This window comes from Cervus elaphus, chromosome X (assembly GCF_910594005.1).
Source record: "Cervus elaphus chromosome X, mCerEla1.1, whole genome shotgun sequence".
Taxonomy (NCBI): Eukaryota; Metazoa; Chordata; class Mammalia; order Artiodactyla; family Cervidae; genus Cervus; species Cervus elaphus.
Window position 1 is genome coordinate 10,872,908 of NC_057848.1, and position 27,047 is coordinate 10,899,954.

The window sequence follows — 27,047 nt, forward strand, 5'->3', positions numbered from 1 at the left end:
CTGGATTCGTCTCCAGAGGAATACCACCTTACCACAAGCACCTCAAGAGGAGGCTTCTCTCAGCTCTAGGTATGTGAGAGGGACCCTGAGTTTGCGGCCTCAAGTGGAATGGACACCGCGATGCCCTGACTCGAAATAAGGCCGGATATCCCTGCAGTGACTTCAATGCAGGCTCGTCTTGCATCTCCCAAGACGAAAGGATGTCTGAATCCCCTGTGGAAAGCACAGAGAAAGACTTAGTTCCCCACCTCATCGCGACCGATAGCCTCCCATCCTTTGAAAACTCCAGAGGTACGCGGAGATCAGTGCCTCCAAAGGAGACGATGCCTGACTTCTCGTGAAACTTGATAGGAGTCCCAGGATTCCAGTGGCACTTGGAAAGGGACACTTGGTCTCCCGCCTCAGCTGGAGAGGCGTCCCAATTGCCCTGCCAAGCCTCGAGGAGAATCCAGAGTTGTCCCTCGCAACTAGGCAGGAGTCCTGACGTCGCTGAAGAAACACGTGGGTGGAAGGGCCATCCCCGTCGTAACTCGAGAATATACCCCGGGTTCCCGCTGCAACTCGAGAAAAACCATGAGACTTCCTCCTCACTGCGAGATGAGGCCCGATTCCCCTGCACTGCGTGCAGAGCAATTCCGTGTTGCACATCACACATGAAAGGAGCCTTGATTTCCTTGATGGCACTCCAGAGAAACCCCAAGAACACTGTTTCAAGGCTAGAGGGATCCTGAGGACACTGTAGCAACACGAAAGAGCTCCGTGGGCCAAAAATCAACTCGAGATGAGAGGTTAGTCCCTGGCTTCGACTCCAGAGGAATACCACCTTACCACAAGCACCTCAAGAGGAGGCTTCTCTGAGCTCTAGGTATGTGAGAGGGACCCTGAGTTTGCGGCCTCAAGTGGAATGGACACCGCGATGCCCTGATGCGAAATAAGGCTGGATATCCCTGCAGTGACTTGAATGCAGGCTCGTCTTGCATCTCCCAAGATGAAAGGATGTCTGAATCCCCTGTGGAGACCACAGAGAAATACCTAGTTCCCCACCTCATCGCGACCGGAGGCCTCACATCCTTTGAAAACTCCAGAGGTACGCGGAGATCAGTGCCTCCAAAGGAGACGATGCCTGACTCCTCGTGAAACTTGATAGGAGTCCCAGGATTCCTGTGGCACGTGGAAAGGCACCCTTGGTCTCCCGCCTCAGCTGGAGAGGCGTCCCAATTGCCTTGCCAAGCCTCGAGGAGAATCCCGAGTTGTGTCTCGCAACTAGGCAAGAGTGCTGACGTGGCTGAACAAACACGTGTGTGGAAGGGCCATCCCCGTCGTAACTCGAGAATATACCCCAGGTTCCCACCACAACTCGAGAAAAACCATGAGATTTCCCCTCGCCGCGAGATGAGGCCCGATTCCCCTGCACTGCGTGCAGAGCAATTCCGTGTTGCACATCACACATGAAAGGAGCCTTGATTTCCTTGATGGCACTCCAGAGAAACCCCAAGAGCACTGTTTCAAGGCTAGAGGGATCCTGAGGTCACTGTAGCAACTCGAAAGAGCTCCGTGGACCAAAAATCAACTCGAGATGAGAGGTTAGTCCCTGGCTTCGACTCCAGAGGAATACCACCTTACCACAAGCACCTCAAGAGGAGGCTTCTCTCAGCTCTAGGTATGTGAGAGGGACCCTGAGTTTGCGGCCTCAAGTGGAATGGACACCGCGATGCCCTGACTCGAAATAAGGCCGGATATCCCTGCAGTGACTGGAATGCAGGCTCGTCTTGCATCTCTCAAGACGAAAGGGTGTCTGAATCCCCTGGGGAGACCACAGAGAAAGACCTAGTTCCCCACCTCATCGCGACAGGAGGCCTCAAATCCTTTGAAAACTCCAGAGGTATGCGGAGATCAGTGCCTCCAAAGGAGACGATGCCTGACTACTCGTGAAACTTGATAGGAGACCCAGGATTCCTGTGGCACGTGGAAAGGGACCCTTGGTCTCCCGTCTCAGCTGGAGAGGCGTCCCAATTGCCCTGCAAAGCCTCGAGGAGAATCCCGAGTTGTCCCTCGCAACTAGGCAGGAGTCCTGACGTCGCTGAAGAAACACGTGGGTGGAAGGGCCATCCCCGTCGTAACTCGAGAATATACCCCAGGTTCCCGCCGCAACTCGAGAAAAACCATGAGACTTCCCCCTCGCCGCGAGATGAGGCCCGATTCCCCTGCACTTCATGCAGAGCAATTCCGTGTTGCACATCACACATGAGAGGAGGCTTGATTTCCTTGATGGCACTCCAGAGAAACCCCAAGAACACTGTTTCAAGGCTAGAGGGATCCTGAGGTCACTGTAGCAACAAGAAAGAGCTCCGTGGACCAAGAATCAACACGAGATGAGAGGTTAGTCCCTGGCTTCGACTCCTGAGGAATACCACCTTACCACAAGCACCTCAAGAGGAGGCTTCTCTCAGCTCTAGGTATGTGAGAGGGATCCTGAGTTTGCGGCCTCAAGTGGAATGGACACCGCGATGCCCTGACTCGAAATAAGGCCGGATATCCCTGCAGTGACTTGAATGCAGGCTCGTCTTGCATCTCCCAAGAAGAAAGGATGTCTGAATCCCCTGTGGAGACCACAGAGAAACACCTAGTTCCCCACCTCATCGCGACCGGAGGCCTCACATCCTTTGAAAACTCCAGAGGTACGCGGAGATCAGTGCCTCCAAAGGAGACGATGCCTGACTCCTCGTGAAACTTCATAGGAGTCCCAGGATTCTTGTGGCACGTGGAAAGGGACCCTTCGTCTCCCGCCTCAGCTGGAGAGGCGTTCCAATTGCCGTGCCAAGCCTCGATGAGAATCCCGAGTTGTCCCTCGCAACTAGGCAGGAGTCCTGACGTGGCTGAACAAACACGTGCGTGGAAGGGCCATCCCCGTCGTAACTCGAGAATATACCCCAGGTTCCCGCCGCAACTCGAGAAAAACCAAGAGACTTCCCCCTCGATGCGAGATGAGGCCCGATTCCCCTGTACTGCGTGCAGAGCAATTCCGTCTTGCACATCACACATGAAACGAGCCTTGATTTCCTTGATGGCACTCCAGAGAAACCCCAAGAACACTGTTTCAAGGCTAGAGGGATCCTGAGGTCACTGTAGCAACACGAAAGAACTCTGTGGACCAAAAATCAACTCGAGATGAGAGGTTAGTCCCTGGCTTCGACTCCAGAGGAATACCACCTTACCACAAGCACCTCAAGAGGAGGCTTCTCTCAGCTCTAGGTATGTGAGAGGGACCCTGAGTTTGCGGCCTCAAGTGGAATGGACACCGCGATGCCCTGACTCGAAATAAGGCCGGATATCCCTGCAGTGACTTCAATGCAGGCTCGTCTTGCATCTCCCAGGACGAAAGGATGTCTGAATCCCCTGTGGAAAGCACAGAGAAAGACTTAGTTCCCCACCTCATCGCGACCGATAGCCTCCCATCCTTTGAAAACTCCAGAGGTACGCGGAGATCAGTGCCTCCAAAGGAGACGATGCCTGACTCCTCGTGAAACTTGATAGGAGTCCCAGGATTCCTGTGGCACTTGGAAAGGGACACTTGGTCTCCCGCCTCAGCTGGAGAGGCGTTCCAATTGCCCTGCCACGCCTCGAGGAGAATCCAGAGTTGTCCCTCGCAACTAGGCAGGAGTCCTGACGTCGCTGAAGAAACACGTGGGTGGAAGGGCCATCCCCGTCGTAACTCGAGAATATACCCCAGGTTCCCGCCGCAACTCGAGAAAAACCATGAGACTTCCCCCTCGCTGCGAGATGAGGCCCGATTCCCCTGCACTGCGTGCAGAGCAATTCCGTGTTGCACATCACACATGAAAGGAGCCTTGATTTCCTTGATGGCACTCCAGAGAAACCCCAAGAACACTGTTTCAAGGCTAGAGGGATCCTGAGGTCACTGTAGCAACACGAAAGAACTCTGTGGACCAAAAATCAACTCGAAAAGAGAGGTTAGTCCCTGGATTCGTCTCCAGAGGAATACCACCTTACCACAAGCACCTCAAGAGGAGGCTTCTCTCAGCTCTAGGTATGTGAGAGGGACCCTGAGTTTGCGGCCTCAAGTGGAATGGACACCGCGATGCCCTGACTCGAAATAAGGCCGGATATCCCTGCAGTGACTTCAATGCAGGCTCGTCTTGCATCTCCCAAGACGAAAGGATGTCTGAATCCCCTGTGGAAAGCACAGAGAAAGACTTAGTTCCCCACCTCATCGCGACCGATAGCCTCACATCCTTTGAAAACTCCAGAGGTACGCGGAGATCAGTGCCTCCAAAGGAGACGATGCCTGACTTCTCGTGAAACTTGATAGGAGTCCCAGGATTCCTGTGGCACTTGGAAAGGGACACTTGGTCTCCCGCCTCAGCTGGAGAGGCGTCCCAATTGCCCTGCCAAGCCTCGAGGAGAATCCAGAGTTGTCCCTCGCAACTAGGCAGGAGTCCTGACGTCGCTGAAGACACACGTGTGTGGAAGGGCCATCCCCGTCGTAACTCGAGAATATACCCCAGGTTCCCGCCGCAACTCGAGAAAAACCATGAGACTTCCTCCTCGCTGCGAGATGAGGCCCGATTCCCCTGCACTGCGTGCAGAGCAATTCCGTGTTGCACATCACACATGAAAGGAGCCTTGATTTCCTTGATGGCACTCCAGAGAAACCCCAAGAACACTGTTTCAAGGCTAGAGGGATCCTGAGGACACTGTAGCAACACGAAAGAGCTCCGTGGGCCAAAAATCAACTCGAGATGAGAGGTTAGTCCCTGGCTTCGACTCCAGAGGAATACCACCTTACCACAAGCACCTCAAGAGGAGGCTTCTCTCAGCTCTAGGTATGTGAGAGGGACCCTGAGTTTGCGGCCTCAAGTGGAATGGACACCGCGATGCCCTGACGCGAAATAAGGCTGGATATCCCTGCAGTGACTTGAATGCAGGCTCGTCTTGCATCTCCCAAGATGAAAGGATGTCTGAATCCCCTGTGGAGACCACAGAGAAATACCTAGTCCCCCACCTCATCGCGACCGGAGGCCTCACATCCTTTGAAAACTCCAGAGGTACGCGGAGATCAGTGCCTCCAAAGGAGACGATGCCTGACTCCTCGTGAAACTTGATAGGAGTCCCAGGATTCCTGTGGCACGTGGAAAGGCACCCTTGGTCTCCCGCCTCAGCTGGAGAGGCGTCCCAATTGCCTTGCCAAGCCTCGAGGAGAATCCCGAGTTGTGTCTCGCAACTAGGCAAGAGTGCTGACGTGGCTGAACAAACACGTGTGTGGAAGGGCCATCCCCGTCGTAACTCGAGAATATACCCCAGGTTCCCACCACAACTCGAGAAAAACCATGAGATTTCCCCTCGCCGCGAGATGAGGCCCGATTCCCCTGCACTGCGTGCAGAGCAATTCCGTGTTGCACATCACACATGAAAGGAGCCTTGATTTCCTTGATGGCACTCCAGAGAAACCCCAAGAGCACTGTTTCAAGGCTAGAGGGATCCTGAGGTCACTGTAGCAACACGAAAGAGCTCCGTGGACCAAAAATCAACTCGAGATGAGAGGTTAGTCCCTGGCTTCGACTCCAGAGGAATACCACCTTACCACAAGCACCTCAAGAGGAGGCTTCTCTGAGCTCTAGGTATGTGAGAGGGACCCTGAGTTTGCGGCCTCAAGTGGAATGGACACTGCGATGCCCTGACTCGAAATAAGGCCGGATATCCCTGCAGTGACTGGAATGCAGGCTCGTCTTGCATCTCTCAAGACGAAAGGGTGTCTGAATCCCCTGGGGAGACCACAGAGAAAGACCTAGTTCCCCACCTCATCGCGACAGGAGGCCTCAAATCCTTTGAAAACTCCAGAGGTATGCGGAGATCAGTGCCTCCAAAGGAGACGATGCCTGACTTCTCGTGAAACTTGATAGGAGACCCAGGATTCCTGTGGCACGTGGAAAGGGACCCTTGGTCTCCCGTCTCAGCTGGAGAGGCGTCCCAATTGCCCTGCCAAGCCTCGAGGAGAATCCCGAGTTGTGTCTCGCAACTAGGCAAGAGTCCTGACGTGGCTGAACAAACACGTGTGTGGAAGGTCCATCCCCGTCGTAACTCGAGAATATACCCCAGGTTCCCGCCGCAAGTCGAGAAAAACCATGAGATTTCCCCTCGCCGCGAAATGAGGCCGGATTCCCCTGCACTGCGTGCAGACCAATTCTGTGTTGCACATCACACATGAAAGGAGTCTTGATTTCCTTTATGGCACTCCAGAGAAACCCCAAGAACACTCTTTCAAGGCTAGAGGGATCCTGAGGTCACTGTAGCAACACGAAAGAGCTCCGTGGACCAAGAATCAACACGAGAGGAGAGGTTAGTCCCTGGCTTCGACTCCTGAGGAATACCACCTTACCACAAGCACCTCAAGAGGAGGCTTCTCTCAGCTCTAGGTATGTGAGAGGGACCCTGAGTTTGCGGCCTCAAGTGGAATGGACACCGCGATGCCCTGACTCGAAATAAGGCCGGATATCCCTGCAGTGACTTGAATGCAGGCTCGTCTTGCATCTCCCAAGAAGAAAGGATGTCTGAATCCCCTGTGGAGACCACAGAGAAACACCTAGTTCCCCACCTCATCGCGACAGGAGGCCTCACATTCTTTGAAAACTCCAGAGGTACGCGGAGATCAGTGCCTCCAAAGGAGACGATGCCTGACTCCTCGTGAAACTTGATAGGAGTCCCAGGATTCTTGTGGCACGTGGAAAGGGACCCTTGGTCTCCCGCCTCAGCTGGAGAGGCGTTCCAATTGCCCTGCCAAGCCTCGAGGAGAATCCCGAGTTGTCCCTCGCAACTAGGCAGGAGTCCTGACGTGGCTGAACAAACACGTGGGTGGAAGGGCCATCCCCGTCGTAACTCGAGAATATACCCCAGGTTCCCGCCGCAACTCGAGAAAAATCATGAGACTTCCCCCTCGATGCGAGATGAGGCCCGATTCCCCTGTACTGCGTGCAGAGCAATTCCGTCTTGCACATCACACATGAAAGGAGCCTTGATTTCCTTGATGGCACTCCAGAGAAACCCCAAGAACACTGTTTCAAGGCTAGAGGGATCCTGAGGTCACTGTAGCAACACGAAAGAACTCTGTGGACCACAAATCAACTCGAAAAGAGAGGTTAGTCCCTGGATTCGTCTCCAGAGGAATACCACCTTACCACAAGCACCTCAAGAGGAGGCTTCTCTCAGCTCTAGGTATGTGAGAGGGACCCTGAGTTTGCGGCCTCAAGTGGAATGGACACCGCGATGCCCTGACTCGAAATAAGGCCGGATATCCCTGCAGTGACTTCAATGCAGGCTCGTCTTGCATCTCCCAGGACGAAAGGATGTCTGAATCCCCTGTGGAAAGCACAGAGAAAGACTTAGTTCCCCACCTCATCGCGACCGATAGCCTCACATCCTTTGAAAACTCCAGAGGTACGCGGAGATCAGTGCCTCCAAAGGCGACGATGCCTGACTCCTCGTGAAACTTGATAGGAGTCCCAGGATTCCTGTGGCACTTGGAAAGGGACACTTGGTCTCCCGCCTCAGCTGGAGAGGCGTCCCAATTGCCCTGCAAAGCCTCGAGGAGAATCCCGAGTTGTGTCTCGCAACTAGGCAAGAGTCCTGACGTGGCTGAACAAACACTTGTGTGGAAGGGCCATCCCTGTCGTAACTCGAGAATATACTCCAGGTTCCCGCCGCAACTCGAGAAAAACCATGAGACTTCCCCCTCGCCGCGAGATGAGGCCCGATTCCCCTGCACTGCGTGCAGAGCAATTCTGTGTTGCACATCACACATGAAAGGAGCCTTGATTTCCTTCATGGCACTCCAGAGAAACCCCAAGAACACTGTTTCAAGGCTAGAGGGATCCTGAGGTCACTGTAGCAACACGAAAGAGCTCCGTGGACCAAAAATCAACTCGAGATGAGAGGTTAGTCCCTGGCTTCGACTCCAGAGGAATACCACCTTACCACAAGCACCTCAAGAGGAGGCTTCTCTCAGCTCTAGGTATGTGAGAGGGACCCTGAGTTTGCGGCCTCAAGTGGAATGGACACCGCGATGCCCTGACTCGAAATAAGGCCGGATATCCCTGCAGTGACTGGAATGCAGACTCGTCTTGCATCTCCCAAGATGAAAGGGTGTCTGAATCCCCTGTGGAGACCACAGAGAAAGACCTAGTTGCCCACCTCATCACGACAGGCGGCCTCAAATCCTTTGAAAACTCCAGAGGTATGCGGAGATCAGTGCCTCCAAAGGAGACGATGCCTGACTCCTCGTGAAACTTGATAGGAGACCCAGGATTCCTGTGGCACGTGGAAAAGGACACTTGGTCTCCCGTCTCAGCTGGAGAGGCGTCCCAATTGCCCTGCAAAGCCTCGAGGAGAATCCCGAGTTGTCCCTCGCAACTAGGCAGGAGTCCTGTCGTCGCTGAACACACACGTGTGTGGAAGGGCCATCCCCGTCGTAACTCGAGAATATACCCCAGGTTCCCGCCGCAACTCGAGAAAAACCATGAGACTTCCCCCTCGCCGCGAGATGAGGCCCGATTCCCCTGCACTGCGTGCAGAGCAATTCCGTGTTGCACATCACACATGAAAGGAGCCTTGATTTCCTTGATGGCACTCCAGAGAAATCCCAAGAACACTGTTTCAAGGCTAGAGGGATCCTGAGGTCACTGTAGCAACACGAAAGAGCCCCGTGGACCAAGAATCAACATGAGATGAAAGGTTAGTCCCTGGCTTCGACTCCTGAGGAATACCACCTTACCACAAGCACCTCAAGAGGAGGCTTCTCTCAGCTCTAGGTATGTGAGAGGGATCCTGAGTTTGCGGCCTCAAGTGGAATGGACACCGCGATGCCCTGACTCGAAATAAGGCCGGATATCCCTGCAGTGACTTGAATGCAGGCTCGTCTTGCATCTCCCAAGAAGAAAGGATGTCTGAATCCCCTGTGGAGACCACAGAGAAAGACCTAGTTCCCCACCTCATCGCGACCGGAGGCCTCACATCCTTTGAAAACTCCAGAGGTACGCGGAGATCAGTGCCTCCAAAGGAGACGATGCCTGACTCCTCGTGGAACTTGATAGGAGTCCCAGGATTCTTGTGGCAAGTGGAAAGGGACGCTTGGTCTCCCGCCTCAGCTGGAGAGGCGTTCCAATTGCCCTGCCAAGCCTCGAGGAGAATCCCGAGTTGTCCCTCGCAACTAGGCAGGAGTCCTGACGTGGCTGAACAAACACGTGGGTGGAATGTCCATCCCCGTCGTAACTCGAGAATATACCCCAGGTTCCTGCCGCAACTCGAGAAAAACCATGAGACTTCCCCCTCGCCGCGAGATGAGGCCCAATTCCCCTGTACTGCGTGCAGAGCAATTCCGTCTTGCACATCACACATGAAAGGAGCCTTGATTTCCTTGATGGCACTCCAGAGAAACCCCAAGAACACTGTTTCAAGGATAGAGGGATCCTGAGGTCACTGTAGCAACACGAAAGAACTCTGTGGACCAAAAATCAACTCGAAAAGAGAGGTTAGTCCCTGGATTCGTCTCCAGAGGAATACCACCTTACCACAAGCACCTCAAGAGGAGGCTTCTCTCAGCTCTAGGTATGTGAGAGGGACCCTGAGTTTGCGGCCTCAAGTGGAATGGACACCGCGATGCCCTGACTCGAAATAAGGCCGGATATCCCTGCAGTGACTTCAATGCAGGCTCGTCTTGCATCTCCCAGGACGAAAGGATGTCTGAATCCCCTGTGGAAAGCACAGAGAAAGACTTTGTTCCTCACCTCATCGCGACTGATAGCCTCACATCCTTTGAAAACTCCAGAGGTACGCGGAGATCAGTGCCTCCAAAGGAGACGACGCCAGACTCCTCGTGAAACTTGATAGGAGTCCCAGGATTCCTGTGGCACTTGGAAAGGGACACTTGGTCTCCCGCCTCAGCTGGAGAGGCGTGCCAATTGCCCTGCCAAGCCTCGAGGAGAATCCAGAGTTGTCCCTCGCAACTAGGCAGGAGTCCTGACGTCGCTGAAGAAACACATGGGTGGAAGGGCCATCCCCGTCGTAACTCGAGAATATACCCCAGGTTCCCACCGCAACTCGAGAAAAACCATGAGACTTCCCCCTCGCCGCGAGATGAGGCCCGATTCCCCTGCACTGCGTGCAGAGCAATTCCGTGTTGCACATCACACATGAAAGGAGCCTTGATTTCCTTGATGGCACTCCAGAGAAACCCCAAGAACACTGTTTCAAGGCTAGAGGGATCCTGAGGTCACTGTAGCAACACGAAAGTGCTCCGTGGGCCAAAAATCAACTCGAGATGAGAGGTTAGTCCCTGGCTTCGACTCCAGAGGAATACCACCTTACCACAATCACCTCAAGAGGAGGCTTCTCTCAGCTCTAGGTATGTGAGAGGGACCCTGTGTTTGCGGCCTCAAGTGGAATGGACACCGCGATGCCCTGATGCGAAATAAGGCTGGATATCCCTGCAGTGACTTGAATGCAGGCTCGTCTTGCATCTCCCAAGATGAAAGGATGTCTGAATCCCCTGTGGAGACCACAGAGAAAGACCTAGTTCCCCACCTCATCGCGACCGGAGGCCTCACATCCTTTGAAAACTCCAGAGGTACGCGGAGAACAGTGCCTCCAAAGGAGACGATGCCTGACTCCTCGTGAAACTTGATAGGAGTCCCAGGATTCCTGTGGCACGTGGAAAGGGACACTTGGTCTCCCGCCTCAGCTGGAGAGGCGTCCCAATTGCCCTGCCAAGCCTCGAGGAGAATCCAGAGTTGTCCCTCGCAACTAGGCAGGAGTCCTGACGTGGCTGAACAAACACGTGGGTGGAAGGGCCATCCCCGTCGTAACTCGAGAATATACCCCAGGTTCCCGCCGCAACTCGAGAAAAACCATGAGACTTCCCCCTCGCCGCGAGATGAGGCCCGATTACCCTGCACTGCGTGCAGAGCAATTCCGTGTTGCACATCACACATGAAAGGAGCCTTGATTTCCTTGATGGCACTCCAGAGAAACCCCAAGAACACTGTTTCAAGGCTAGAGGGATCCTGAGGTCACTGTAGCAACACGAAAGAGCTCCGTGGGCCAAAAATCAACTCGAGATGAGAGGTTAGTCCCTGGCTTCGACTCCAGAGGTATACCACCTTACCACAAGTACCTCAAGAGGAGGCTTCTCTCAGCTCTAGGTATGTGAGAGGGACCCTGAGTTTGCGGCCTCAAGTGGAATGGACACCGCGATGCCCTGACGCGAAATAAGGCTGGATATCCCTGCAGTGACTTGAATGCAGGCTCGTCTTGCATCTCCCAAGATGAAAGGATGTCTGAATCCCCTGTGGAGACCACAGAGAAAGACCTAGTTCCCCACCTCATCGCGACCGGAGGCCTCACATCCTTTGAAAACTCCAGAGGTACGCGGAGATCAGTGCCTCCAAAGAGACGATGCCTGACTCCTCGTGAAACTTGATAGGAGTCCCAGGATTCCTGTGGCACGTGAAAAGGGACCCTTGGTCTCCCGCCTCAGCTGGAGAGGCGTCCCAATTGCCTTGCCAAGCCTCGAGGAGAATCCCGAGTTGTGTCTCGCAACTAGGCAAGAGTCCTGACGTGGCTGAACAAACACGTGTGTGGAAGGGCCATCCCCGTCGTAACTCGAGAATATACCCCAGGTTCCCGCCGCAACTCGAGAAAAACCATGAGACTTCCCCCTCGCGGCGAGATGAGGCCCGATTCCCCTGCACTGCGTGCAGAGCAATTCTGTATTGCACATCACACATGAAAGGAGCCTTGATTTCCTTGATGGCCCTCCAGAGAAACCCTAAGAACACTGTTTCAAGGCTAGAGGGATCCTGAGGTCACTGTAGCAACAAGAAAGAGCTCCGTGGACCCAAAATCAACTCGAGATGAGAGGTTAGTCCCTGGCTTCGACTCCAGAGGAATACCACCTTACCACAAGCACCTCAACAGGAGGCTTCTCTGAGCTCTAGGTAAGTGAGAGGGACCCTGAATTTGGGGCCTCAAGTGGAATGGACACCGCGATGCCCTGACTCGAAATAAGGCCGGATATCCCTGCAGTGACTGGAATGCAGGCTCGTCTTGCATCTCCCAAGACGAAAGGGTGTCTGAATCCCCTGTGGAGACCACAGAGAAAGACCTAGTTCCCCACCTCATCGCGACAGGAGGCCTCAAATCCTTTGAAAACTCCAGAGGTATGCGGAGATCAGGGCCTCCAAAGGAGACGATGCCTGACTCCTCGTGAAACTTGATAGGAGACCCAGGATTCCTGTGGCACGTGGAAAGGGACCCTTGGTTTCCCGTCTCAGCTGGAGAGGCGTCCCAATTGCCCTGCAAAGCCTCGAGGAGAATCCCGAGTTGTCCCTCGCAACTAGGCAGGAGTCCTGACATGGCTGAACACACACGTGTGTGGAAGGGCCATCCCCGTCGTAACTCGAGAATATACCCCAGGTTCCCGCCGCAAGTCGAGAAAAACCATGAGACTTCCCCCTCGCCGCGAGATCAGGCCCGATTCCCCTGCACTGCGTGCAGAGCAATTCCGTGTTGCACATCACACATGAAAGGAGCCTTGATTTCCTTGATGGCACTCCAGAGAAACCCCAAGAACACTGTTTCAAGGCTAGAGGGATCCTGAGGTCACTGTAGCAACACGAAAGAGCTCCGTGGACCAAGAATCAACACGAGATGAGAGGTTAGTCCGTGGCTTCGACTCCTGAGGAATACCACCTTACCACAAGCACCTCAAGAGGAGGCTTCTCTCAGCTCTAGGTATGTGAGAGGGATCCTGAGTTTGCAGCCTCAAGTGGAATGGACACCGCGATGCCCTGACTCGAAATAAGGCCGGATATCCCTGCAGTGACTTGAATGCAGGCTCGTCTTGCATCTCCCAAGAAGAAAGGATGTCTGAATCCCCTGTGGAGACCACAGAGAAACACCTAGTTCCCCACCTCATCGCGACCGGAGGCCTCACATCCTTTGAAAACTCCAGAGGTACGCGGAGATCAGTGCCTCCAAAGGAGACCATGCCTGACTCCTCGTGAAACTTGATAGGAGTCCCAGGATTCCTGTGGCACGTGGAAAGGGACCCTTGGTCTCCCGCCTCAGCTGGAGAGGCGTCCCAATTGCCCTGCCAAGCCTCGAGGAGAATCCAGAGTTGTCCCTCGCAACTAGGCAGGAGTCCTGACGTGGCTGAACAAACACGTGGGTGGAAGGGCCATCCCCGTCGTAACTCGAGAATATACCCCAGGTTCCCGCCGCAACTCGAGAAAAACCATGAGACTTCCCCCTCGATGCGAGATGAGGCCCGATTCCCCTGTACTGCGTGCAGAGCAATTCCGTCTTGCACATCACACATGAAAGGAGCCTTGATTTCCTTGATGGCACTCCAGAGAAACCACAAGAACACTGTTTCAAGGATAGAGGGATCCTGAGGTCACTGTAGCAACACGAAAGAACTCTGTGGACCAAAAATCAACTCGAAAAGAGAGGTTAGTCCCTTGATTCGTCTCCAGAGGAATACCACCTTACCACAAGCACCTCAAGAGGAGGCTTCTCTCAGCTCTAGGTATGTGAGAGGGACCCTGAGTTTGCGGCCTCAAGTGGAATGGACACCGCGATGCCCTGACTCGAAATAAGGCTGGATATCCCTGCAGTGACTTCAATGCAGGCTCGTCTTGCATCTTCCAGGATGAAAGGATGTCTGAATCCCCTGTGGAGACCACAGAGAAAGACCTAGTTCCCCACCTCATCGCGACCGCAGGCCTCACATCCTTTGAAAACTCCAGAGGTACGCGGAGATCAGTGCCTCCAAAGGAGACGATGCCTGACTCCTCGTGAAACTTGATAGGAGTCCCAGGATTCTTGTGGCACTTGGAAAGGGACCCTTGGTCTCCCGCCTCAGCTGGAGAGGCGTTCCAATTGCCCTGCCAAGCCTCGAGGAGAATCCCGAGTTGTCCCTCGCAACTAGGCAGGAGTCCTGACGTGGCTGAACAAACACGTGGGTGGAAGGGCCATCCCCGTCGTAACTCGAGAATATACCCCAGGTTCCCGCCGCAACTCGAGAAAAACCATGAGACTTCCCCCTCGATGCGAGATGAGGCCCGATTCCCCTGTACTGCGTGCAGAGCAATTCCGTCTTGCACATCACACATGAAAGGAGCCTTGATTTCCTTGATGGCACTCCAGAGAAACCCCAAGAACACTGTTTCAAGGATAGAGGGATCCTGAGGTCACTGTAGCAACACGAAAGAACTCTGTGGACCAAAAATCAACTCGAAAAGAGAGGTTAGTCCCTGGATTCGTCTCCAGAGGAATACCACCTTACCACAAGCACCTCAAGAGGAGGCTTCTCTCAGCTCTAGGTATGTGAGAGGGACCCTGAGTTTGCGGCCTCAAGTGGAATGGACACCGCGATGCCCTGACTCGAAATAAGGCTGGATATCCCTGCAGTGACTTCAATGCAGGCTCGTCTTGCATCTCCCAGGACGAAAGGATGTCTGAATCCCCTGTGGAAAGCACAGAGAAAGACTTAGTTCCCCACCTCATCGCGACCGGAGGCCTCACATCCTTTGAAAACTCCAGAGGTACGCGGAGATCAGTGCCTCCAAAGGAGACGATGCCTGACTCCTCGTGAAACTTGATAGGAGTCCCAGGATTCCTGTGGCACTTGGAAAGGGACACTTGGTCTCCCGCCTCAGCTGGAGAGGCGTCCCAATTGCCCTGCCAAGCCTCGAGGAGAATCCAGAGTTGTCCCTCGCAACTAGGCAGGAGTCCTGACGTGGCTGAACAAACACGTGGGTGGAAGGGCCATCCCCGTCGTAACTCGAGAATATACCCCAGGTTCCCGCCGCAACTCGAGAAAAACCATGAGACTTCCCCCTCGATGCGAGATGAGGCCCGATTCCCCTGTACTGCGTGCAGAGCAATTCCGTCTTGCACATCACACATGAAAGGAGCCTTGATTTCCTTGATGGCACTCCAGAGAAACCCCAAGAACACTGTTTCAAGGATAGAGGGATCCTGAGGTCACTGTAGCAACACGAAAGAACTCTGTGGACCAAAAATCAACTCGAAAAGAGAGGTTAGTCCCTGGATTCGTCTCCAGAGGAATACCACCTTACCACAAGCACCTCAAGAGGAGGCTTCTCTCAGCTCTAGGTATGTGAGAGGGACCCTGAGTTTGCGGCCTCAAGTGGAATGGACACCGCGATGCCCTGACTCGAAATAAGGCCGGATATCCCTGCAGTGACTTCAATGCAGGCTCGTCTTGCATCTCCCAGGACGAAAGGATGTCTGAATCCCCTGTGGAAAGCACAGAGAAAGACTTAGTTCCCCACCTCATCGCGACCGATAGCCTCACATCCTTTGAAAACTCCAGAGGTACGCGGAGATCAGTGCCTCCAAAGGAGACGATGCCTGACTCCTCGTGAAACTTGATAGGAGTCCCAGGATTCCTGTGGCACTTGGAAAGGGACACTTGGTCTCCCGCCTCAGCTGGAGAGGCGTCCCAATTGCCCTGCCAAGCCTCGAGGAGAATCCAGAGTTGTCCCTCGCAACTAGGCAGGAGTCCTGACGTGGCTGAACAAACACGTGGGTGGAAGGGCCATCCCCGTCTTAACTCGAGAATATACCCCAGGTTCCCGCCGCAACTCGAGAAAAACCATGAGACTTCCCCCTCGCCGCGAGATGAGGCCCGATTCCCCTGCACTGCGTGCAGAGCAATTCCGTGTTGCACATCACACATGAAAGGAGCCTTGATTTCCTTGATGGCACTCCAGAGAAACCCCAAGAACACTGTTTCAGGGCTAGAGGGATCCTCAGGTCACTGTAGCAACACGAAAGAGCTCCGTGGACCCAAAATCAACTCGAGATGAGAGGTTAGTCCCTGGCCTCGACTCCAGAGGTATACCACCTTACCACAAGCACCTCAAGAGGAGGCTTCTCTCAGCTCTAGGTATGTGAGAGGGACCCTGAGTTTGGGGCCTCAAGTGGAATGGACACCGCGATGCCCTGACTCGAAATAAGGCCGGATATCCCTGCAGTGACTGGAATGCAAGCTCGTCTTGCATCTCCCAAGACGAAAGGGTGTCTGAATCCCCTGTGGAGACCACAGAGAAAGACCTAGTTCCCCACCTCATCGCGACAGGAGGCCTCAAATCCTTTGAAAACTCCAGAGGTATGCGGAGATCAGTGCCTCCAAAGGAGACGATGCCTGACTCCTCGTGAAACTTGATAGGAGACCCAGGATTCCTGTGGCACGTGGAAAGGGACCCTTGGTCTCCCGTCTCAGCTGGAGAGGCATCCCAATTGCCCTGCAAAGCCTCGAGGAGAATCCCGAGATGTCCCTCGCAACTAGGCAGGAGTCCTGACATGGCTGAACACACACGTGTGTGGAAGGGCCATCCCCGTCGTACCTCGAGAATATACCCCAGGTTCCAGCCGCAACTCGAGAAAAACCATGAGACTTCCCCCTCGCCGCGAGATGAGGCCCGATTCCCCTGCACTGCGTGCAGAGCAATTCCGTGTTGCACATCACACATGAAAGGAGCCTTGATTTCCTTGATGGCACTCCAGAGAAACCCCAAGAACACTGTTTCAAGGCTAGAGTGATCCTGAGGTCACTGTAGCAACACGAAAGAGCTCCGTGGGCCAAAAATCAACTCGAGATGAGAGGTTAGTCCCTGGCTTCGACTCCAGAGGAATACCACCTTACCACAAGCACCTCAAGAGGAGGCTTCTCTCAGCTCTAGGTATGTGAGAGGGACCATGAGTTTGCGGCCTCAAGTGGAATGGACACCGCGATGCCCTGACGCGAAATAAGGCTGGATATCCCTGCAGTGACTTGAATGCAGGCTCGTCTTGCATGTCCCAAGATGAAAGGATGTCTGAATCCCCTGTGGAGACCACAGAGAAAGACCTAGTTCCCCACCTCATCGCGACCGCAGGCCTCACATCCTTTGAAAACTCCAGAGGTACGCGGAGATCAGTGCCTCCAAAGGAGATGATGCCTGACTCCTCGTGAAACTTGATAGGAGTCCCAGGATTCCTGTGGCACGTGGAAAGGGACCCTTGGTCTCCCGCCTCAGCTGGAGAGGCGTCCCAATTGCCTTGCCAAGCCTCGAGGAGAATCCCGAGTTGTGTCTCGCAACTAGGCAGGAGTCCTGACGTGGCTGAACAAACACATGTGTGGAAGGGCCATCCCCGTCGTAACTCGAGAATATACCCCAGGTTCCCGCCGCAACTCGAGAAAAACCATGAGACTTCCCCCTCGCCGAGAGATGAGGCCCGATTCCCCTGCACTGCGTGCAGAGCAATTCTGTGTTGCACATCACACATGAAAGGAGCCTTGATTTCCTTCATGGCACTCCAGAGAAACCCCAAGAACACTGTTTCAAGGCTAGAGGGATCCTGAGGTCACTGTAGCAACACGAAAGAGCTCCGTGGACCAAAAATCAACTCGAGATGAGAGGTTAGTCCCTGGCTTCGACTCCAGAGGAATACCACCTTACCACAAGCACCTCAAGAGGAGGCTTCTCTCAGCTCTAGGTATGTGAGACGGACCCTGAGTTTGCGGCCTCAAGTGGAATGGACACCGCGATGCCCTGACTCGAAATAAGGCCGGATATCCCTGCAGTGACTGGAATGCAGGCTCGTCTTGCATCTCCCAAGACGAAAGCGTGTCTGAATCCCCTGTGGAGACCACAGAGAAAGACCTAGTTCCCCACCTCATCGCGACAGGAGGCCTCAAATTCTTTGAAAACTCCAGAGGTATGCGGAGATCAGTGCCTCCAAAGGAGACGATGCCTGACTCCTCGTGAAACTTGATAGGAGACCCAGGATTCCTGTGGCAAGTGGAAAGGGACCCTTGGTCTCCCGTCTCAGCTGGAGAGGCGTCCCAATTGCCCTGCAAAGCCTCGAGGAGAATCCCGAGTTGTCCCTCGCAACTAGGCAGGAGTCCTGACATGGCTGAACAAACACGTGGGTGGAAGGGCCATCCCCGTCGTAACTCGAGAATATACCCCAGGTTCCCGCCGCAACTCGAGAAAAACCATGAGACTTCCCCCTCGATGCGAGATGAGGCCCGATTCCCCTGTACTGCGTGCAGAGCAATTCCGTCTTGCACATCACACATGAAAGGAGCCTTGATTTCCTTGATGGCACTCCAGAGAAACCCCAAGAACACTGTTTCAAGGATAGAGGGATCCTGAGGTCACTGTAGCAACACGAAAGAACTCTGTGGACCAAAAATCAACTCGAAAAGAGAGGTTAGTCCCTGGATTCGTCTCCAGAGGAATACCACCTTACCACAAGCACCTCAAGAGGAGGCTTCTCTCAGCTCTAGGTATGTGAGAGGGACCCTGAGTTTGCGGCCTCAAGTGGAATGGACACCGCGATGCCCTGACTCGAAATAAGGCTGGATATCCCTGCAGTGACTTCAATGCAGGCTCGTCTTGCATCTTCCAGGATGAAAGGATGTCTGAATCCCCTGTGGAAAGCACAGAGAAAGACTTAGTTCCCCACCTCATCGCGACCGATAGCCTCACATCCTTTGAAAACTCCAGAGGTACGCGGAGATCAGTGCCTCCAAAGGAGACGATGCCTGACTCCTCGTGAAACTTGATAGGAGTCCCAGGATTCCTGTGGCACTTGGAAAGGGACACTTGGTCTCCCGCCTCAGCTGGAGAGGCGTCCCAATTGCCATGCCAAGCCTCGAGGAGAATCCAGAGTTGTCCCTCGCAACTAGGCAGGAGTCCTGAGGTCGCTGAAGAAACACGTGGGTGGAAGGGCCATCCCCGTCGTAACTCGAGAATATACCCCAGGTTCCCGCCGCAACTCGAGAAAAACCATGAGACTTCCCCCTCGCCGCGAGATGAGGCCCGATTCCCCTGCACTGCGTGCAGAGCAATTCCGTGTTGCACATCACACATGAAAGGAGCCTTGATTTCCTTGATGGCACTCCAGAGAAAACCCAAGAACACTGTTTCAAGGCTAGAGGGATCCTGAGGTCACTGTAGCAACACGAAAGAGCTCCGTGGACCAAAAATCAACTCGAGATGAGAGGTTAGTCCCTGGCCTCGACTCCAGAGGAATACCACCTTACCACAAGCACCTCAAGAGGAGGCTTCTCTCAGCTCTAGGTATGTGAGAGGGACCCTGAGTTTGCGGCCTCAAGTGGAATGGACACCGCGATGCCCTGACGCGAAATAAGGCCGGATATCCCTGCAGTGACTTCAATGCAGGCTCGTCTTGCATCTCCCAGGACGAAAGGATGTCTGAATCCCCTGTGGAAAGCACAGAGAAAGACTTAGTTCCCTACCTCATCGCGACCGATAGCCTCACATCCTTTGAAAACTCCAGAGGTACGCGGAGATCAGTGCCTCCAAAGGAGACGATGCCTGACTCCTCGTGAAACTTGATAGGAGTCCCAGGATTCTTGTGGCACGTGGAAAGGGACCCTTGGTCTCCCGCCTCAGCTGGAGAGGCGTCCCAATTGCCCTGCCAAGCCTCGAGGAGAATCCAGAGTTGTCCCTCGCAACTAGGCAGGAGTCCTGACGTGGCTGAACAAACACGTGGGTGGAAGGGCCATCCCCGTCGTAACTCGAGAATATACCCCAGGTTCCCGCCGCAACTCGAGAAAAACCATGAGACTTCCCCCTCGATGCGAGATGAGGCCCGATTCCCCTGTACTGCGTGCAGAGCAATTCCGTCTTGCACATCACACATGAAAGGAGCCTTGATTTCCTTGATGGCACTCCAGAGAAACCCCAAGAACACTGTTTCAAGGATAGAGGGATCCTGAGGTCACTGTAGCAACACGAAAGAACTCTGTGGACCAAAAATCAACTCGAAAAGAGAGGTTAGTCCCTGGATTCGTCTCCAGAGGAATACCACCTTACCACAAGCACCTCAAGAGGAGGCTTCTCTCAGCTCTAGGTATGTGAGAGGGACCCTGAGTTTGCGGCCTCAAGTGGAATGGACACAGCGATGCCCTGACTCGAAATAAGGCCGGATATCCCTGCAGTGACTTCAATGCAGGCTCGTCTTGCATCTCCCAGGACGAAAGGATGTCTGAATCCCCTGTGGAGACCACAGAGAAAGACCTAGTTCCCCACCTCATCGCGACCGGAGGCCTCACATCCTTTGAAAACTCCAGAGGTACGCGGAGATCAGTGCCTCCAAAGGAGACGATGCCTGACTCCTCGTGAAACTTGATAGGAGTCCCAGGATTCCTGTGGCACGTGAAAAGGGACCCTTGGTCTCCCGCCTCAGCTGGAGAGGCGTCCCAATTGCCTTGCCAAGCCTCGAGGAGAATCCCGAGTTGTGTCTCGCAACTAGGCAAGAGTCCTGACGTGGCTGAACAAACACGTGTGTGGAAGGGCCATCCCCGTCGTAACTCGAGAATATACCCCAGGTTCCCGCCGCAACTCGAGAAAAACCATGAGACTTCCCCCTCGCGGCGAGATGAGGCCCGATTCCCCTGCACTGCGTGCAGAGCAATTCTGTATTGCACATCACACATGAAAGGAGCCTTGATTTCCTTCATGTCACTCCAGAGAAACCCCAAGAACACTGTTTCAAGGCTAGAGGGATCCTGAGGTCACTGTAGCAACAAGAAAGAGCTCCGTGGACCCAAAATCAACTCGAGATGAGAGGTTAGTCCCTGGCTTCGACTCCAGAGGAATACCACCTTACCACAAGCACCTCAAGAGGAGGCTTCTCTCAGCTCTAGGTAAGTGAGAGGGACCCTGAATTTGGGGCCTCAAGTGGAATGGACACCGCGATGCCCTGACTCGAAATAAGGCCGGATATCCCTGCAGTGACTGGAATGCAGGCTCGTCTTGCATCTCCCAAGACGAAAGGGTGTCTGAATCCCCTGTGGAGACCACAGAGAAAGACCTAGTTCCCCACCTCATCGCGACAGGAGGCCTCAAAATCTTTGAAAACTCCAGAGGTATGCGGAGATCAGTGCCTCCAAAGGAGACGATGCCTGACTCCTCGTGAAACTTGATAGGAGACCCAGGATTCCTGTGGCACGTGGAAAGGGACCCTTGTTCTCCCGCCTCAGCTGGAGAGGCTTCCCAATTGCCCTGCAAAGCCTCGAGGAGAATCCCGAGTTGTCCCTCGCAACTAGGCAGGAATCCTGACATGGCTGAACACACACGTGTGTGGAAGGGCCATCCCCGTCGGAACTCGAGAATATACCCCAGGTTCCCGCCGCAACTCGAGAAAAACCATGAGACTTCCCCCTCGCCGCGAGATGAGGCCCGATTCCCCTGCTCTGCATGCAGAGCAATTCCGTGTTGCACATCACACATGAAAGGAGCCTTGATTTCCTTGATGGCACTCCAGAGAAACCCCAAGAACACTGTTTCAAGGCTAGAGGGATCCTGAGGTCACTGTAGCAACACGAAAGAGCTCCGTGGACCAAAAATCAACACGAGATGAGAGGTTAGTCCCTGGCTTCGACTCCTGAGGAATACCACCTTACCACAAGCACCTCAAGAGGCGGCTTCTCTCAGCTCTAGGTATGTGAGAGGGATCCTGAGTTTGCGGCCTCAAGTGGAATGGACACCGCGATGCCCTGACTCGAAATAAGGCCGGATATCCCGGCAGTGACTTGAATGCAGGCTCGTCTTGCATCTCCCAAGATGAAAGGATGTCTGAATCCCCTGTGGAGACCACAGAGAAAGACCTAGTTCCCCACCTCATCGCGACCGCAGGCCTCACATCCTTTGAAAACTCCAGAGGTACGCGGAGATCAGTGCCTCCAAAGGAGACGATGCCTGACTCCTCGTGAAACTTGATAGGAGTCCCAGGATTCTTGTGGCACTTGGAAAGGGACCCTTGGTCTCCCGCCTCAGCTGGAGAGGCGTTCCAATTGCCCTGCCAAGCCTCGAGGAGAATCCCGAGTTGTCCCTCGCAACTAGGCAGGAGTCCTGACGTGGCTGAACAAACACGTGGGTGGAAGGGCCATCCCCGTCGTAACTCGAGAATATACCCCAGGTTCCCGCCGCAACTCGAGAAAAACCATGAGACTTCCCCCTCGATGCGAGATGAGGCCCGATTCCCCTGTACTGCGTGCAGAGCAATTCCGTCTTGCACATCACACATGAAAGGAGCCTTGATTTCCTTGATGGCACTCCAGAGAAACCCCAAGAACACTGTTTCAAGGATAGAGGGATCCTGAGGTCACTGTAGCAACACGAAAGAACTCTGTGGACCAAAAATCAACTCGAAAAGAGAGGTTAGTCCCTGGATTCGTCTCCAGAGGAATACCACCTTACCACAAGCACCTCAAGAGGAGGCTTCTCTCAGCTCTAGGTATGTGAGAGGGACCCTGAGTTTGCGGCCTCAAGTGGAATGGACACCGCGATGCCCTGACTCGAAATAAGGCTGGATATCCCTGCAGTGACTTCAATGCAGGCTCGTCTTGCATCTCCCAGGACGAAAGGATGTCTGAATCCCCTGTGGAAAGCACAGAGAAAGACTTAGTTCCCCACCTCATCGCGACCGGAGGCCTCACATCCTTTGAAAACTCCAGAGGTACGCGGAGATCAGTGCCTCCAAAGGAGACGATGCCTGACTCCTCGTGAAACTTGATAGGAGTCCCAGGATTCCTGTGGCACTTGGAAAGGGACACTTGGTCTCCCGCCTCAGCTGGAGAGGCGTCCCAATTGCCCTGCCAAGCCTCGAGGAGAATCCAGAGTTGTCCCTCGCAACTAGGCAGGAGTCCTGACGTGGCTGAACAAACACGTGGGTGGAAGGGCCATCCCCGTCGTAACTCGAGAATATACCCCAGGTTCCCGCCGCAACCCGAGAAAAACCATGAGACTTCCCCCTCGATGCGAGATGAGGCCCGATTCCCCTGTACTGCGTGCAGAGCAATTCCGTCTTGCACATCACACATGAAAGGAGCCTTGATTTCCTTGATGGCACTCCAGAGAAACCCCAAGAACACTGTTTCAAGGATAGAGGGATCCTGAGGTCACTGTAGCAACACGAAAGAACTCTGTGGACCAAAAATCAACTCGAAAAGAGAGGTTAGTCCCTGGATTCGTCTCCAGAGGAATACCACCTTACCACAAGCACCTCAAGAGGAGGCTTCTCTCAGCTCTAGGTATGTGAGAGGGACCCTGAGTTTGCGGCCTCAAGTGGAATGGACACCGCGATGCCCTGACTCGAAATAAGGCTGGATATCCCTGCAGTGACTTCAATGCAGGCTCGTCTTGCATCTCCCAGGACGAAAGGATGTCTGAATCCCCTGTGGAAAGCACAGAGAAAGACTTAGTTCCCCACCTCATCGCGACCGGAGGCCTCACATCCTTTGAAAACTCCAGAGGTACGCGGAGATCAGTGCCTCCAAAGGAGACGATGCCTGACTCCTCGTGAAACTTGATAGGAGTCCCAGGATTCCTGTGGCACTTGGAAAGGGACACTTGGTCTCCCGCCTCAGCTGGAGAGGCGTCCCAATTGCCCTGCCAAGCCTCGAGGAGAATCCAGAGTTGTCCCTCGCAACTAGGCAGGAGTCCTGACGTGGCTGAACAAACACGTGGGTGGAAGGGCCATCCCCGTCGTAACTCGAGAATATACCCCAGGTTCCCGCCGCAACTCGAGAAAAACCATGAGACTTCCCCCTCGATGCGAGATGAGGCCCGATTCCCCTGTACTGCGTGCAGAGCAATTCCGTCTTGCACATCACACATGAAAGGAGCCTTGATTTCCTTGATGGCACTCCAGAGAAACCCCAAGAACACTGTTTCAAGGATAGAGGGATCCTGAGGTCACTGTAGCAACACGAAAGAACTCTGTGGACCAAAAATCAACTCGAAAAGAGAGGTTAGTCCCTGGATTCGTCTCCAGAGGAATACCACCTTACCACAAGCACCTCAAGAGGAGGCTTCTCTCAGCTCTAGGTATGTGAGAGGGACCCTGAGTTTGGGGCCTCAAGTGGAATGGACACCGCGATGCCCTGACTCGAAATAAGGCCGGATATCCCTGCAGTGACTGGAATGCAAGCTCGTCTTGCATCTCCCAAGACGAAAGGGTGTCTGAATCCCCTGTGGAGACCACAGAGAAAGACCTAGTTCCCCACCTCATCGCGACCGGAGGCCTCACATCCTTTGAAAACTCCAGAGGTATGCGGAGATCAGTGCCTCCAAAGGAGACGATGCCTGACTCCTCGTGAAACTTGATAGGAGACCCAGGATTCCTGTGGCACGTGGAAAGGGACCCTTGGTCTCCCGTCTCAGCTGGAGAGGCATCCCAATTGCCCTGCAAAGCCTCGAGGAGAATCCCGAGATGTCCCTCGCAACTAGGCAGGAGTCCTGACATGGCTGAACACACACGTGTGTGGAAGGGCCATCCCCGTCGTACCTCGAGAATATACCCCAGGTTCCAGCCGCAACTCGAGAAAAACCATGAGACTTCCCCCTCGCCGCGAGATGAGGCCCGATTCCCCTGCACTGCGTGCAGAGCAATTCCGTGTTGCACATCACACATGAAAGGAGCCTTGATTTCCTTGATGGCACTCCAGAGAAACCCCAAGAACACTGTTTCAAGGCTAGAGTGATCCTGAGGTCACTGTAGCAACACGAAAGAGCTCCGTGGGCCAAAAATCAACTCGAGATGAGAGGTTAGTCCCTGGCTTCGACTCCAGAGGAATACCACCTTACCACAAGCACCTCAAGAGGAGGCTTCTCTCAGCTCTAGGTATGTGAGAGGGACCATGAGTTTGCGGCCTCAAGTGGAATGGACACCGCGATGCCCTGACGCGAAATAAGGCTGGATATCCCTGCAGTGACTTGAATGCAGGCTCGTCTTGCATGTCCCAAGATGAAAGGATGTCTGAATCCCCTGTGGAGACCACAGAGAAAGACCTAGTTCCCCACCTCATCGCGACCGCAGGCCTCACATCTTTTGAAAACTCCAGAGGTACGCGGAGATCAGTGCCTCCAAAGGAGATGATGCCTGACTCCTCGTGAAACTTGATAGGAGTCCCAGGATTCCTGTGGCACGTGGAAAGGGACCCTTAGTCTCCCGCCTCAGCTGGAGAGGCGTCCCAATTGCCTTGCCAAGCCTCGAGGAGAATCCCGAGTTGTGTCTCGCAACTAGGCAAGAGTCCTGACGTGGCTGAACAAACACATGTGTGGAAGGGCCATCCCCGTCGTAACTCGAGAATATACCCCAGGTTCCCGCCGCAACTCGAGAAAAACCATGAGACTTCCCCCTCGCCGAGAGATGAGGCCCGATTCCCCTGCACTGCGTGCAGAGCAATTCTGTGTTGCACATCACACATGAAAGGAGCCTTGATTTCCTTCATGGCACTCCAGAGAAACCCCAAGAACACTGTTTCAAGGCTAGAGGGATCCTGAGGTCACTGTAGCAACACGAAAGAGCTCCGTGGACCAAAAATCAACTCGAGATGAGAGGTTAGTCCCTGGCTTCGACTCCAGAGGAATACCACCTTACCACAAGCACCTCAAGAGGAGGCTTCTCTCAGCTCTAGGTATGTGAGACGGACCCTGAGTTTGCGGCCTCAAGTGGAATGGACACCGCGATGCCCTGACTCGAAATAAGGCCGGATATCCCTGCAGTGACTGGAATGCAGGCTCGTCTTGCATCTCCCAAGACGAAAGCGTGTCTGAATCCCCTGTGGAGACCACAGAGAAAGACCTAGTTCCCCACCTCATCGCGACAGGAGGCCTCAAATTCTTTGAAAACTCCAGAGGTATGCGGAGATCAGTGCCTCCAAAGGAGACGATGCCTGACTCCTCGTGAAACTTGATAGGAGACCCAGGATTCCTGTGGCAAGTGGAAAGGGACCCTTGGTCTCCCGTCTCAGCTGGAGAGGCGTCCCAATTGCCCTGCAAAGCCTCGAGGAGAATCCCGAGTTGTCCCTCGCAACTAGGCAGGAGTCCTGACATGGCTGAACAAACACGTGGGTGGAAGGGCCATCCCCGTCGTAACTCGAGAATATACCCCAGGTTCCCGCCGCAACTCGAGAAAAACCATGAGACTTCCCCCTCGATGCGAGATGAGGCCCGATTCCCCTGTACTGCGTGCAGAGCAATTCCGTCTTGCACATCACACATGAAAGGAGCCTTGATTTCCTTGATGGCACTCCAGAGAAACCCCAAGAACACTGTTTCAAGGATAGAGGGATCCTGAGGTCACTGTAGCAACACGAAAGAACTCTGTGGACCAAAAATCAACTCGAAAAGAGAGGTTAGTCCCTGGATTCGTCTCCAGAGGAATACCACCTTACCACAAGCACCTCAAGAGGAGGCTTCTCTCAGCTCTAGGTATGTGAGAGGGACCCTGAGTTTGCGGCCTCAAGTGGAATGGACACCGCGATGCCCTGACTCGAAATAAGGCCGGATATCCCTGCAGTGACTTGAATGCAGGCTCGTCTTGCATCTCCCAGGACGAAAGGATGTCTGAATCCCCTGTGGAAAGCACAGAGAAAGACTTAGTTCCCCACCTCATCGCGACCGATAGCCTCACATCCTTTGAAAACTCCAGAGGTACGCGGAGATCAGTGCATCCAAAGGAGACGATGCCTGACTCCTCGTGAAACTTGATAGGAGTCCCAGGATTCCTGTGGCACTTGGAAAGGGACACTTGGTCTCCCGCCTCAGCTGGAGAGGCGTCCCAATTGCCCTGCCAAGCCTCGAGGAGAATCCAGAGTTGTCCATCGCTACTAGACAGGAGTCCTGACGTGGCTGAACAAACACGTGTGTGGAAGGGCCATCCCCGTCGTAACTCGAGAATATACCCCAGGTTCCCGCCGCAACTCGAGAAAAACCATGAGACTTCCCCCTCGCCGCGAGATGAGGCCCGATTCCCCTGCACTGCGTGCAGAGCAATTCCGTGTTGCACATCACACATGACAGGAGCCTTGATTTCCTTCATGGCACTCCAGAGAAAACCCAAGAACACTGTTTCAAGGCTAGAGGGATCCTGAGGTCACTGTAGCAACACGAAAGAGCTCCGTGGGCCAAAATTCAACTCGAGAT